Source organism: Lynx rufus, unplaced genomic scaffold (genome assembly GCF_022079265.1).
Source record: "Lynx rufus isolate CCGP_SWC_20201006 ecotype Redwood Valley unplaced genomic scaffold, mLynRuf1.p SCAF_1, whole genome shotgun sequence".
In the NCBI taxonomy this organism is placed as follows: domain Eukaryota; kingdom Metazoa; phylum Chordata; class Mammalia; order Carnivora; family Felidae; genus Lynx; species Lynx rufus.
Window position 1 is genome coordinate 215,814,288 of NW_025814823.1, and position 14,273 is coordinate 215,828,560.

The following is a 14,273-nucleotide window of genomic DNA, read 5'->3' on the forward strand; positions in this document are numbered from 1 at the left end:
GAGATGAAGTATTGTAGACTGTGAATATTTATAATTAGGATACTCAGCAAGAGATGATCTATAATAAATTCTCTTTCCTTTTCTTTCCCTTTCCTTGCTCCATTTCTTCCATCCTTTCTTCCTACCTTCTTTTTTAGCTTTCTTCCTCCCTTCCTCTACTATCCCATTTCTTTTTCCTTAACTTTCTCCTCCTTCTCTCCCTTTCTCCTTCTTCCTTTTCTCTCATTCTTTTCTCCCTCCATCTCCCCCCTTCCTTTTTTCCTTTCTCCCTTTCTCCCCATTTCTTTTTCTATCATCTGTCCGTCTGTAATCACTATCTATCTACTACACAAGCTGTAATTGTGATTTAAAATGTAGCCTTTAAAAATGAGATAAACTAGCACAAAGAAAAAAATAGTTCCCTAAGTTATTGTGTAACTGTATTGCTTTACCCCTAGACATAGACTTTCAGGTCTTATGAAAAATATGAAAACTCAAATTTACATCATTTATTGATGAATGATCACAGTGTTGTTCTGTCTTCAAAAGAAAAAAAATGCACTATATTGTACACCTGGAGCTACTATTACACTGTATGTTAACTGGAATTTAAATAAAAACTTAAATGAAAATAAAAAAACAAAAAAGTACATCCATATCATAAAAAATATTTAAATAGTATTTTAATTAATCTCAGAATAAATAATAAACCTGTTATTCACTATGAAATATATCAATCCATCAGTAAGTTTCATGTCATACATTTTATTTTAATACAGGTATAAAAAATACCTTGATATAAGAGCTATTTGTTGGGGTTTCTGGGTGGCTCGGTCAGTTAAGTGTCTGAATCTTGATTTTAGCTCAGGTTATGATCTCAAGATCATAACCTGTGAGATTGAGCCCCTCATTAGGCTCCACACTGACCATGGAGCCTGTTTGAGATTCTCTATCTCCCTCTGCCCCTCCTCCACTCTTTTTTGCTCACTCTCTTAAAAAAAAAAGATATTTAATAATTTATTATTATTATTTATAATTTAGAGAGAGTGTGTGAGTGGATGAGAGGGGCAGAGAGAGAGAGAGAGAGAGAGAGAGAGAGAATCCCAAGCAGGCTCCATGCTCAATGCAGAGCCCAATGTGGGGCTTCATCCCACGACCCTTGGATCATGACCTGAGCCCAAAAGGATTGTAATAACAAATAATACTCTAGGAGAAGACTCCAAATGAAGAGGATATTAAAAAGACTAGGCTGAATTGCTCTAAGAAGATGAAGGAGAAAAGGTGATAAAATAGAAGCGTATTAAGTAAAGAATAGAATAAGAAAGATATGCAGAAATTCAAGGTCAGTGGATAAAACCAAAGTGCCTGAAAGATGAAAACAGAGGACTTCTCTTTTGGAATAAATTGTCAAGAAATAGTTTTAGCATTTTCTGTCTGCCCCATTCCGAACTGGAAAACTAAATTGACATTCCCATGCCTCCATTCCCCAATATTTATATAATAGAATGTTAGATATTAAAAGGACTATCAAGAACCTAAATTAGACTAGAATCTAACAGCTTCAAAGAAAAGAAAGAAAGAAAGAAAGAAAGAAAGAAAGAAAGAAAAGGAAAGAGAAGAAAATAAAAAGTAAAAAAAAAACCACTCCTGTGACAAAGCAGGAACTTTCTGTATCCCTGTCTAAAAAGGAAAGTATATTGTAAACAACCACACATTTTTCCATTGCCCACCATAACAAAAGATAGTTTTCTATTAAGTGTTTTGTTTTAATTCCAATATAGTTAACATGCAGTGCTATATTAGTTCCAGGTGCACAAGATAGTGATTTAACAATTCTGTACATTACTCAGTGCTCTTCCTGATAAGTGTATTCTTAATCCTCGCCATTTCACACCCCCCCCCCCCCGCCCATTTACTCTGGTAACCATCCTTTTGTTCTCTATAGACGAGTCTGTTTTTTGGTTTATTTTTTCCCTTGTTCATTTGTTTTGTTTCTTAAATTTCACATATGAGTGAAATCAAATGGTATTACTCTTTCTCTGACTTATTTTGTTTTGCATTATACTCTCTAGCTCCATCCATGTTGTAGCAAATGGTATGAATTTATTTTTTAAGGCTGAATAATATTCTATTCTATATATATATATATATATTCTATATATATATATATATATTCTATATATATATATATATATATATATATTACATCATATTATATTAGCTGTGGCTAATATATATATATTACACCTTCTTTATCCATTCATCAATGGATGCATGGGCTGCTTCCATAATTTGACTATGGTAAATACTACTGCAATAAACATAGGGGTGAATATAATCCTTTTGAATTTGTATTTTCATATTTTTGGATAAATCCCCAATAGTGTGGTTACTAAATTGTATGTAAATTCTATTTTGATTTTTTGAAGAGCCTCCACACTGTTTTCCAAAGTGACTGAACCAATTTGCATTTTCACCAAAAGTCCATGAGGGTTCTTTTTCCTCCACATCCTCACTAACATTTGTTTCGTATGTTTTTGATTTTAGCCATTCATACAGGTGTGAGGTGATATCTTATTGAAGTTTTGATTTGCATTTACTTAATGCTGAGTGATGAGCGTCTTTCCATGTGCTTATTGGCCATTGTATGTCCTCTTTGGAGAGATGTCTGTTCATCTCTCATGCCTTCTGCCCATTTTTTAGATTATTTGTTTTTTGAGTGTGTTGAGTTGTATCAGTTATTTATATATTTTAGATACTAATCCTTTATTGGATATGGCATTTGTAAATATCTTCTCCCATTCAGTAGGATTTCTTTTAGTTTTGCTGATTTTTTCCTTTGATTTTTATTCTGATGTAGTACCAAAAGTTTATTTTTGCTTTTATTTCTCTTGGCTTAGAAGATATATCTAGAAAAATGTTGTTATGGTTGATGTCAGAGCAATTACCAATTGTGATCTTCTAGGATTATTATGGTTTCTGGTCTCACATTTGAGTTCTTAATCCATTTTGAGTTTGTTTTTGTTTATGGTATAAGAAAGAGTTCTAGTTTCATTCTTTTGCACATAGCTGTCTAGTTTACCCAACACAATTTGTTGAAGAGACTCTCTTTTCCCATTGCATATTCTTCCCTATTTTGTCAAAGATTAATAGACCACACAGTTTTGTTTTTTTTTTTTTTTCTGTGCTATCTATCCTGTTTCATTAATCTATGTGTCTATAGTTGTGCAAGTGCCATACTGTTTTGATTACTATAGCTTTTTATTGTAACTTGAAACCTGAAATTGTGATAGCTCTAGTTTTGTTTTTTCTTTTCAAGATTGTTTTGGCTATTCAGGGTCTTTGGTGCTTCTATGCAAATTTTAGGATGGCTTGTTCTAGTTCTGTGAAGAATGCTATTGCTATTTTGATAGAGATTGCATTAAATCTGTAGATTGCTTTGGGTAGTATGAGCATTTTAACAATATTTGTTCTTCCAATCCATGAGCATGGAGTATCTTTCCATTTTTTTGTGTTGTCTTCAATTTCTTTCATCAGCTTTTATAGTTTTCAGAGAACAGGTCTTTCACCTCCTTGGTTAAGTTTATTCCTAGGTATTTTATTGTTTTTGGTGCAGTTATAAATGAGATTGTTTTCTTAATTTTTCTTTCTGTTGCTTCATTATTGGTTTATAGAAATTCAATAGATTTCTTTACATTGATTTTATACCCTGCTGCCTTACTGAATTCATTTTATTAGTTCTAGTAGTTTTTTGGTGGAGTCTTTAGGGTTTTCTATATATAGTATCACGTCATCTGCAAATAGTGAAAGTTTTACTTCTTCCTTACCAATTTGGATGCCTTTTACTTCTTTCTGTTTTCTGATTGCTGTGGCTAATATTTCCAGTACTATGTTGAATACAAGTGGTGAAAGCAGACATTCTTGTCTTGTTCCTGATCTTAGTGAGAAAAGTTTCAATTTTTCACCAGTGAATATGATATTAGCTGTGGGTTTTTTATATAAGGCCTTTATTATGTTGAGGTATGTTTCCTGTAAACCTACTTTGTTAAGGATTTTCATCATGAATGGATGTTGTACTTTGTTACATGCTTCTTCTGAGTCTATTGAAATTATCATATGGTTTTAATCCTTCCTCTTATTGATGTGATGCATCATATTGATTAATTTGTGAATACTGAACCGTGCTTGCATCTCTGGAATAAATCCCCCTTGATTGTGAATGATCTTTTTAAAATGTATTGTTGGATTGAGTTTGCTCATTTTTTTGAGGAATTTTTCATTTATGGACATCAGAGTTATTGGCCCATTGTTGTGTGTGTGTGTGTGTGTGTGTGTGTCTGTGTCTGTGTGTGTCTGTGTGTCTGTGTGTCTGTCTATCTTTATTAGATTTTGGTATCTGGGTAATACTAGCCTTATAGAACAAATTTGGAAGTTTTCTTTCCTCTTCTATTTTTTTGGAATAGTTTGAAAGGAATAGGTATTAACTTTTCTTTAAATGTTTGGTGGAATTCACCTGTGAAGCCATTTGGTCTTGGAGTTTTGTTTGTTGGGAGGTTGTTGATTACTGATTCAATTTCACCTCTGTTAATTGGTCTGTTCAATTTTTCTATTTCTTCCTGATTTAGTTTTAGGAGGTTATATGTTTCTAGGAATGTATCCATTTCTTCTTGGTAGTCCAATTTGTTAGCATATAATTTTTCATAATATTCTCTTACAATTCTTTTAATTGCAGTGACATCATTTATAATTTCTCCTCATTCATTTCCATTATGTTGTTCTCTCTCTCCCTCTCTCTTTTTATTTTGATGAGTCTGACTAAAGGTTTATTGATTTTGTTGATGTTTTCAAAGAATCAGCTCCTGTTTTCATTGATCATTTCTGTTGTGTTTTTTGTTTGTCTGTTTGTTTTTAGTTTCTATTTTATTTATTTCTGTTCCAATTTTTATTATCTCCTTCCTTCCACTGGAATATCCTTCCTTCTACTGTTTGATTAAGATTTTTCTTGCTTTTTGAAGTAGGTCTGTAGTGCTATAAACTTCCCTCTTAAAACAGCTTTTGCTGCATCCCGAATATTTTAGACTGTTGTGTTTTTATTTTCATGTGTCTCTGTGTATTTTTTTATTTCTGCTTTGATTTCTTGGTTGACCCATTCATTTTTTACTAGCATGTTATTTAACCTCCATGTATTTATGCTATTTCCAGAGTTTTTCTTCTGGTTAATTTCTAGTTTCATAGTATTGTAGTTCAGAAAAGATGCATGGTATGACTTTGATCTTTTTAAATTGGTTAAAACTTATTTTGTGGCCTAATATGTGGTCTGTTCTTAAGAATCTTCTATGTAGACTTGAAAAAATGCATATTATGCTGTTTTAATATAGAATATTTTGGATATATCTATTAAATCCGTCTGGTTCAACGTGTCATTTAAAGACACTGTTTCTTTGTTGATTTTCTGTTTGGATGATATATCCATTGAGGTAAGTTGGGTGTTAAATTCCTAAGCTATTATGGCATTGCTATTGATTACTTCCTTTATGATTGTTATTAACTGCTTTAAGTATTTGGGTGTTCTCATATTGCTGAATAAATATTTACAACGAATTTATCTTTTTGTTGGATTTTTTCCCCTATTATTATATAGTGTCCTTCTTTATCTCTTGTTATCATCTTTGTTTTAAAGTATTTTGTGCCTTATAAGTATTGCTATCCTGGCTTTCTTTTCACATCCATTTCCATGGTAAATATTCTCTATTCCTTCACTTTCAATCTGTATGCTTCTTTAGGTCTGAAATGAGTCTTTTGTAGGCAGCATATAGATGGGTCATGTTTTTTAATCAATTCCTTCACCTTATGTCTTTTAATTAGAACATTTATTCCATTTACATCCATAGTAATTGTTGATAGGTATGTATTTATTGCCATTTTTTAAATCTGGTTTGTGGTGATTTTTGAAGTTTTTCTCTGTTTTTTTCTCTTGCTCTCTTCTCTCATGATTAGTTGGCTTTGCTTAGTGATTTAATTGGATTCCTTTCTCAAATTATATTTGCATATCTATTACTGATTTCTGAATTATGGTTACCATTCTGTTTGTATATAACATCCTTTTCACATAGAAGTCTATATTAAGTTGATGGTTGCTTAAGTTTTTACTCCTCTCATCCCCAAGTTTTAGGTATACTATATATCCTTAATTTTGTGGGTCACTTGACTGATTTTTACAGATAGACTTATTTTTACTGCTTTTGTGCTTCCTACTTTCCTTACTCTTAGTCTTTCCTTTCCACTCAAAGAGTCCCCTAAAAAAGGAAGTTTTTATAGTAATTATCATTTTATCCATTTTGCATTTGTGTGCTTTTAAGGAAAACAATTCATCCTGTAGTATGATATAATTGAACCATTTGGAGCTACATCTAGACTTGATGAAGAGGAATGAACACCAACCAAAATGTTATACTAGAGGTTAAATACAGTAATTAACTTTTGATTCTATCTATTTGAGGAAGAATTGAGACATATTTTATGTGAGCATGAATATTTTAAAAATATATTTGTAAAATAAGCTCTTGGATAACCAAAGAGCTTGTAATATTGGATAGTTGTTCATCTGTCCACATTCCATATCCTCCCTTTCCATTTCCCTACTAAAAACTGAACCCATTTACCCCAAATATCCAATGCTTTCTATGAAGCCTATATAACTCAGTAGAGACTTGATAGGCTGAATTTAGCCTAAATCAGTCACAATATGTATCTTCCTACTTGTCAGTGATTGGTTGGAATACAGACATGGGATTTATTCAGAATTAAAATTGAGAAATCTGCTGAGAAAACTTCTGAGAAAGTTCTTTCTTGCTCTTCTGGAAAGAACCTAAGAATAGGAGTTAGCCTGTAACAGTGATTGCTACTGACAGTCACCTTATAACCCTGGGGGCAACCAGTCTTAGCATGAAGCCAACCCTGAGGACAAGAGTCAAAAGGCAGATAAAATTAATGACTCTGATGACCTCATTAAGTCATGTATTCAATAAGTTTAGAAATCTGCTATAACTTCCAGTACTGAGACAATAAATGTTCTCATTATTTTAGGAAGTTTATACAAGACTTCCATTAATTAAGCCCAAAACACCCTATATAATGTAATCATGTTCCCCATTTATTCCCTTCAGGAAAGCTAGAGGGTGCTTGTAAAGAGATTCTACATAGAACAATTTTCCAGTAGTATCCACAGTTATCCCACACATCAAGCTCTTTGTGATCCATTATTCCAGAAAAACAAGTGGTTTTACTTTATTCTGTTCTCTTTGCTGATGATCCCCAATAAACAGGATTGTATGTACATGTCTAAATCCATTTCGAAACTATTCAAATACTTAGCCATGTGACTTTAGGTTTCCTTGGAGAGCAAAACATTACACTGGGAATTTATTTCATTGACTGGACAGCTTATGAGAGAATTTTCTCATTTATTTTGGTTTTGTCAATAGGGAGGGCAGTGTACTCAGCAGAAAAGAACCAAAACAATATAACGTATTCACTTGGTTGATAATAGTAATGTTTTTAAATATTTCCTCTAAAACTTTATACATAATGAATAACTGGAATTCAATCCTATATGTGAACGTTACCTTTCCCTAATTTTTCACTTGGGTTTTATAATTGGCTTTTGCTATTGTAAGCAATGCCTCTGTGATTATTTTACACAAAATAAGTATTATTTAATAAAAATATTATTCAAATGACTATTTTGAGCAAGATGCTTATGTAGTTCAGGTTTAGTATTGGGTATTCATTAAGGAATTTGTCTCCTGTCCTCATGGAGCCTACGCAATAGTGAGAGGAGAAACATGAAATGAAATCTCACAATGACATATTTTTGTGATAAAAACCAATCTTTCACAAGAGAACAAAAGCTAGAGAGTAAATGTATTTTGCATTAAGAAGAAAAACTCATTTCTGATGAACTAATGCTTATACTGAAGTTTAACTGAATTGTAGAGGAGACTGGGCCTTTGAGGGAGAAGATACATCTTCCGTGAATGTCTAAATGTGGAAAAGAGCTTTCTGTACTAGCGAAACTGAAAGAAAACTATTGTTCTTAGAAGAAGCAAGAAAACACACAAGATGAAGAAGTAAGGAGGAACTGGAATGTGCAAAATCTTGGATTACATAATGAATGTAATGGTGTGCCAGTTAGAGTTTGGCTAGGAATATAATAACCATTTAACCTACTGAAAAATATTTGATATAAAGAATTAGAGTTTTACACAATATTATTCTTAGTCACCAAAATATACTGTGACTCAATGTAATTTGTTTAATAAATTCGTAAGTAATAGACTGGCTGGAATATGTAGAAGGAGAATGTACCCAGAAGGACATCGAGGTTTCTGATATATGTAATTGGATTGGAAAGATGAAGGGATAGTTTTAATAAAGAAATCAAGTGTTTAATTTAGAAAAAAAAAACTGAAATAAGGTATAACAGAGAATGAAATACATAATCATATGTAGTGATACAATTACTTGTTCAGATTACCAGACATTTTCAAGCTAAGATAAATACAATAAACTAATAATAATTGAATTTTCTATGTATTCCTTTATAACAGAGGTCATCAAACATTTTCTGTAAATGGCCAGACAGTAAATATTTTAGGCTTTGGGGCCATGTGGTCTCTATCACAACTGGCAGAAATCTGCCATTGTAGAATGAAAATAGGCATAATGCATAGGTAAATGTATGAGGTGAAACTCCACAGATTAATTAAACTTTTATTATAAAGTATTTTCTGTTACTCAATTTCAATAAATTAGAAAACATAATAAATGATTTCCTTGAAAATTAATAATCTTGATTTATTGATTGATATACAATCAGGAAGCTTGAATAAATCAATCATCATAGCAAAGAAATAAAATATCTACTATCAAAAGTAACACCACCAGGGGCGCCTGGGTGGCGCAGTCGGTTAAGCGTCCGACTTCAGCTCAGGTCACGATCTCGCGGTCCGCAAGTTCGAGCCCCGCGTCGGGCTCTGGGCTGATGGCTCAGAGCCTGGAGCCTGTTTCCGATTCTGTGTCTCCCTCTCTCTCTGCCCCTCCCCTGTTCATGCTCTGTCTCTCTCTGTCCCGAAAATAAATAAACGTTGAAAAAAAAATTAAAAAAAAAAAAATTAAAAAAAAAAAAAGTAACACCACCAAATTAATTTATGAAATCATATCACCATGATAGTAAAGCCAGACAGATACCACAAGAAAAAAAAAGCCTATAGACCAATATACCTGATGAATATAGATTAAAAAAAAATCTCTCAATAAAATACTAGCAAATTGAATTCAACAGCACACTAAAAGTATCTTACATAATGACGAAATGGAATTTATTCTCGGGATGAAAAGATGGTTCAGTGTAAACAAATCAGTCAATGATCAGTCAACACATTAACAGAACAAGAGAAAATATCATCTCAGTAGATAGAAAAAAAAAGATTTGCATATTTTCCAACATTCATCCATAATAACTCTCAATAAAGTAAGTATAAAAGAAACTTGCCTCAACACAATAAAGGCTATATATGAGAAGCCCATAGCTAAAATCATAACCAATGGAGGAAAACAGAAGCCTTTACTCTAAGATCTGGTACTGGGCAAGGATGCACATTCTTGACTATTCCATTCAACATAGTACTGAAATTTTAGCCAGAGAAAATAAATAAGAAAAAGAAAGAAAAAACATTTAAATAAGAAAGAAAAAAGTAAATCATATCTGTTTTCAGATGATTATATCTGCTTTCAGATGATATAATCACATACATAGAAAAATTTAAAGATAAAAAAAAAAACTGTTAGTACTAATGAACAAATTCAGTAAAGTTGCAGGTACAAAATCAACATACAAAAGTTTGTCGTATTTCCTGTAGTTAATAAGACTGTATTGCATTATTGGAGCATTGAGCCCATTGATGTTTAGAGTAAGTACTGAAAGATATGAATTTATTGCCATTATGATGCTTGTAGAGTTGGAGTTTCTGGTGGTGTTCTCTGGTCCTTTCTAATCTTTGTTGCTTTTGGTATTTCTTTACATATGCATATAATAATAATGCGCACACACACACACACACACACATATATATATATTCATCTTTTCTCCCCTCAGAGAGAGTCCCCCTTAAAATTTCTTGCAGGGCTGGTTTAGTGGTCACAAGCTCCTTTAATTTTTGTTTGTCTGGGAAACTGTTTATCTCTCCTTCTATTTTGAATGACAGCTTTGCTGAATAAAGAATTCTTGGCTGCATATTTTTCTAATTAAGCACATTGAATATATCCTGCCATTCCTTTCTGGCCTGCCAAGTTTCTGTGGATAGGTCTGCTGCAAACCTGATCTGTCTTCCCTTGTAGTTTAGGGACTTTTTTTCCATTGATGCTTTAATGATTCCCTCCTTGCCTGAGTATTTTGTGAATTTGACTATGTTATGCCTTTTTGATGGTCGGTGTTTGTTGAATCTAATGGGGGTTCTCTGTGCTTCCTGGATTTTGATGTCTGTGTCTTTCCCCAGGTTAGGAAACTTTTCCACTATGATTTTCTCACATAACCCTTCTACCCCTATTTCTCTCTCTTCCTCTTCTGGGACCCCTATGATTCTGATGTTGTTCCTTTTTAATGAGTCACTGATTTCTCTAATTCCTAAGTCGTGCTCTTTTGCCTTAATCTCCCTCTTTTTTTCTGCTTCGTTATTCTGTATAAGTTTGTCCTCTATATTGCTGATTCTCTGTTCTGCCTCATCCGTCCTTGCCACTGCTGCATCCATCCGTGATTGCAGCTCAGTTATAACGTTTCTAATTTCATTATGACTATTTTTTATTTCTTTTATCTCTGCAGAAAGAGATTCTAATCTATTTTCAACTCCAGCTGGTATTCTTATCATGATTCTAAATTCTGGTTCAGACATCTTGCTTGTATCTGTGTTGGTTAAATGCCTGGCTGTCATTTCTTCGTGCTCTTTTTTTTTTTTTTTTTTTTTTGCTTGTATCTGTGTTGGTTAAATCCCTGGCTGTCATTTCTTCGTGCTTTTTTTGGGGGGGTGAGTTCCTTCATTTTGTCATTTTGAACGGATAAAAGGAATTAATGAGGTAGAAAAATTAAAATTAAAAAAACAAAATTAAAAAAATATTAAAATTAAAAAATTAAACACACACACACACATACACAAAACTAATAAATTATGCTAGATCCTAGGTGTGTTTTTTTCTGGGTGTTGAAAGTGGTTTGACATATTAGAGAAAAAAAGGGGGAAGAAAAGGAAATCGTTTGGGAATTTGAAAAAATGAATACACTGAAGCAGACTAAAATGAGATGATGGGAATAAAATAGAATTTGAAAAAATTTACACAAAATTAAAGAATATAGTAGAAAAAAATTAAATAAAAATAGTTTTAATAAAAATTAAAAATAAAAGTGATTTTTTTGGGGCGCCTGGGTGGCTCGGTCGGTTAAGCGTCCGACTTCGGCTCAGGTCATGATCTCACGGTTCGTGAGTTCGAGCCCCGCGTCGGGCTCTGTGCTGACAGCTCAGAGCCTGGAGCCTGTTTCAGATTCTGTGTCTCCCTCTCTCTCCGCCCCTCCCCTGTTCATGCTCTGTCTCTCTCTGTCTCAAAAATAAATAAATGTTAAAAAAAAATTAAAAAAAAAAATAAAAGTGATTTTTTCTTTCTGTATTCAAGAAAAAGAAAAGAAATGAAAAAGAGAAAAAAATCATTTGAAAAGTTGAAAAAGTGAATGCACTTTAGTAGACTAAAATAAAATGATGGAAGTAAAATAGAATTTGAAAAAATTTACATAAAAGCAAAGAAATAGTAAAAAAATTAAAGAAAAATATTTTTTATAGAAATGGAATGTAAAAAATGAAGTTTTTCTCTTTCTGCATTCAAGAAAAATAAAAGAATCAAAAAAGAGAAAAAAGAAAAAGAAATAAGAAAAAAAGGAAATCGCTTGAACATTTGAAAAGGTGAATACACTGAAGTAGACTAAAATAAAATGATGGAAGTAAGATAGAATTTTTAAAAAATTACACAAAAGTAAAGAATATACTAAAAAAATAAAAATATTTTTAATAAAAATTGAAAATAAAAATGATTTTTTTCTCTTTCTGTATTCAAGAAAAAGAAAAGTAGTGTAAAAGAGAAAAAAGAAAGAAAAAAGAAAGAAAATTAAATAGATGGACCTTCTAATAGATTGAAATAGGACTGAAATTACTTCGTTTTCCTCTAGAAGTCATACTATGTAGGTCTTTATAGTCCATAAACTAAGTAGGCAGTGAGACTTGTGTTCTTGAAGAGTGAGGTTGGCCCAGTTGGGCAGGGCTCAGTGTAACGGCTCCGTTCTCCACTAGATGGCACTGCTAGCCTACTGGGGTGGATTGTAGTGGCGCTTGTAGGTGCCTATGCGCATGCACGGGGGCGGTGAAAATGGCATCACACAGCTACCCAGTCTGCAGTATCAGAACTCTGTTCTCTCTGATCAGCAATTGCACACCTGTCCTCTGTCTTCAGCTTTCATCCACCTCCCACTTTCCCACTGTCCATGACCAAATCCCAGGCAGTACCCCTCTCCTGAGTTTTGTCACAGATGTGGCTGCCTTCCCTGGCCCCTTACCTCTAAAGGACCGCAGGCTTGACCCTCTCCACCCCTCTGTGGGAGAGTCTCACGAGCAATGGCCGTATGAGCAATGGCTGAATATCAGCTGCACCCAGGAATGCTTGCTGGACCCCGCTGCTGCCAGTGCCCTGAGACTACGGCCAGGTGCAAGCCCGCCCCAGAAAAAGTTTGCGAGATACTGTAGCAGCACCTTTGAGGGATTTTGGAAAATCACAACACACATCTGACACCAGGCTTCATCCTTAACGACCTTGTTCCAGCAACAGCGAATGTGGCCATTTTCAGGGGTCTGCTGGGACCAGGTGGCTTCAACAGTCTCTACCAAATGTCCTTCCAGCAGTGGAACCGCTTTTCCCCATGTGGCCCGAGAACCTCCCAGACCCCACTCTGTTCCTGGGGATTCGCCCTTCCCACCAGAGAACCGCCAGTTATCAAGCTGCGGAGTTGCAGACTTTGCACTCCCCCTGTTTACGGTCTTAGTGGAATTTAAACCCTCTCCTTTCTCCTTTCTCCTTTCTTTTTAGTTTAGTATCTGAGGCTGTTTCCAATTTAAAACGTTCTCTCCAGCTGCTTTTGGGGAGGGGTGCTTTTCCCGCATCTGCCCCCCCCAGTCTCCATCCTCTCTCCTCCTGAAAAAGTGGCTCCCAGCCCACTGCTGGCTTCTCTCTCCCCAAGTTCACCTCTCCGCACCACATACCTGCTGAATTCTGTGGTTCAGGTTGTGCACATTGTTGTGTTAATCCTCCAATCAGTTTTCTAGGTGTGTAGGATGGTTTCGTGTTGGTCTGGCTATATTTCGTGGGCCAGACTGTATTGCATTATTAAAAGAGTACATCTTAAAAGTTCTCATCACAAGAAAAAAAATTTGTAAATACGTATGGTGATAGAAGTTAACTACACTTATTGTAGTGATCATTTTACAATGTATAAATATCAAATTGTTGCCTTGTATATTGGAAACTAATATAATGATATATGTAAATTATACCTCTATTTAAATAAAAGAAAAAACCCAAATGAGTCACATTTCTTTTCACAAAACTGAACTCTCTGAAAAAGAAATTAAGAGAGCAGTCCCATTCACAATAACAACAAAAATAAAATACTAAGGAATAAATATAACCAAAGAAGTGAGGAATTGTGCATTAAAAATTACAAAATATTGATGAAATAAATCATATACAGACAAAAGGAAAGGCATTCGGTTTTCATGGATTAGAAGAATTAATAAAGTGATCACTACCCAAAGAGATCTACAGATTCCATTCAATCCCTATTAAAATCTCAATGGCGGCGAGTGCTGGGAAGATGGCGGCGTAGGAGGACGCTGGGCTCACCGCGCGTCCTGCTGATCACTTAGATTCCACCTACACCTGCCTAAATAACCCAGAAAACCGCCAGAGGATTAGCAGAACAGAGTCACCGGACCCAAGTGCAGACGAGAGGCCCACGGAAGAGGGTAGGAAGGGCGGCGAGGCGGTGCGCGCTCCACGGACTGGCGGGAAGGAGCCGGGGCGGAGGGGCGGCTCGCCGGCCAAGCAGAGCCCCCGAGTCCGGCTTGCAAAAGCGGAGGGGCCTGACGGACTGTGTTCCGACAGCAAGCGCGACTTAGCGTCTGGGAGGTCATAAGTTAACAGCT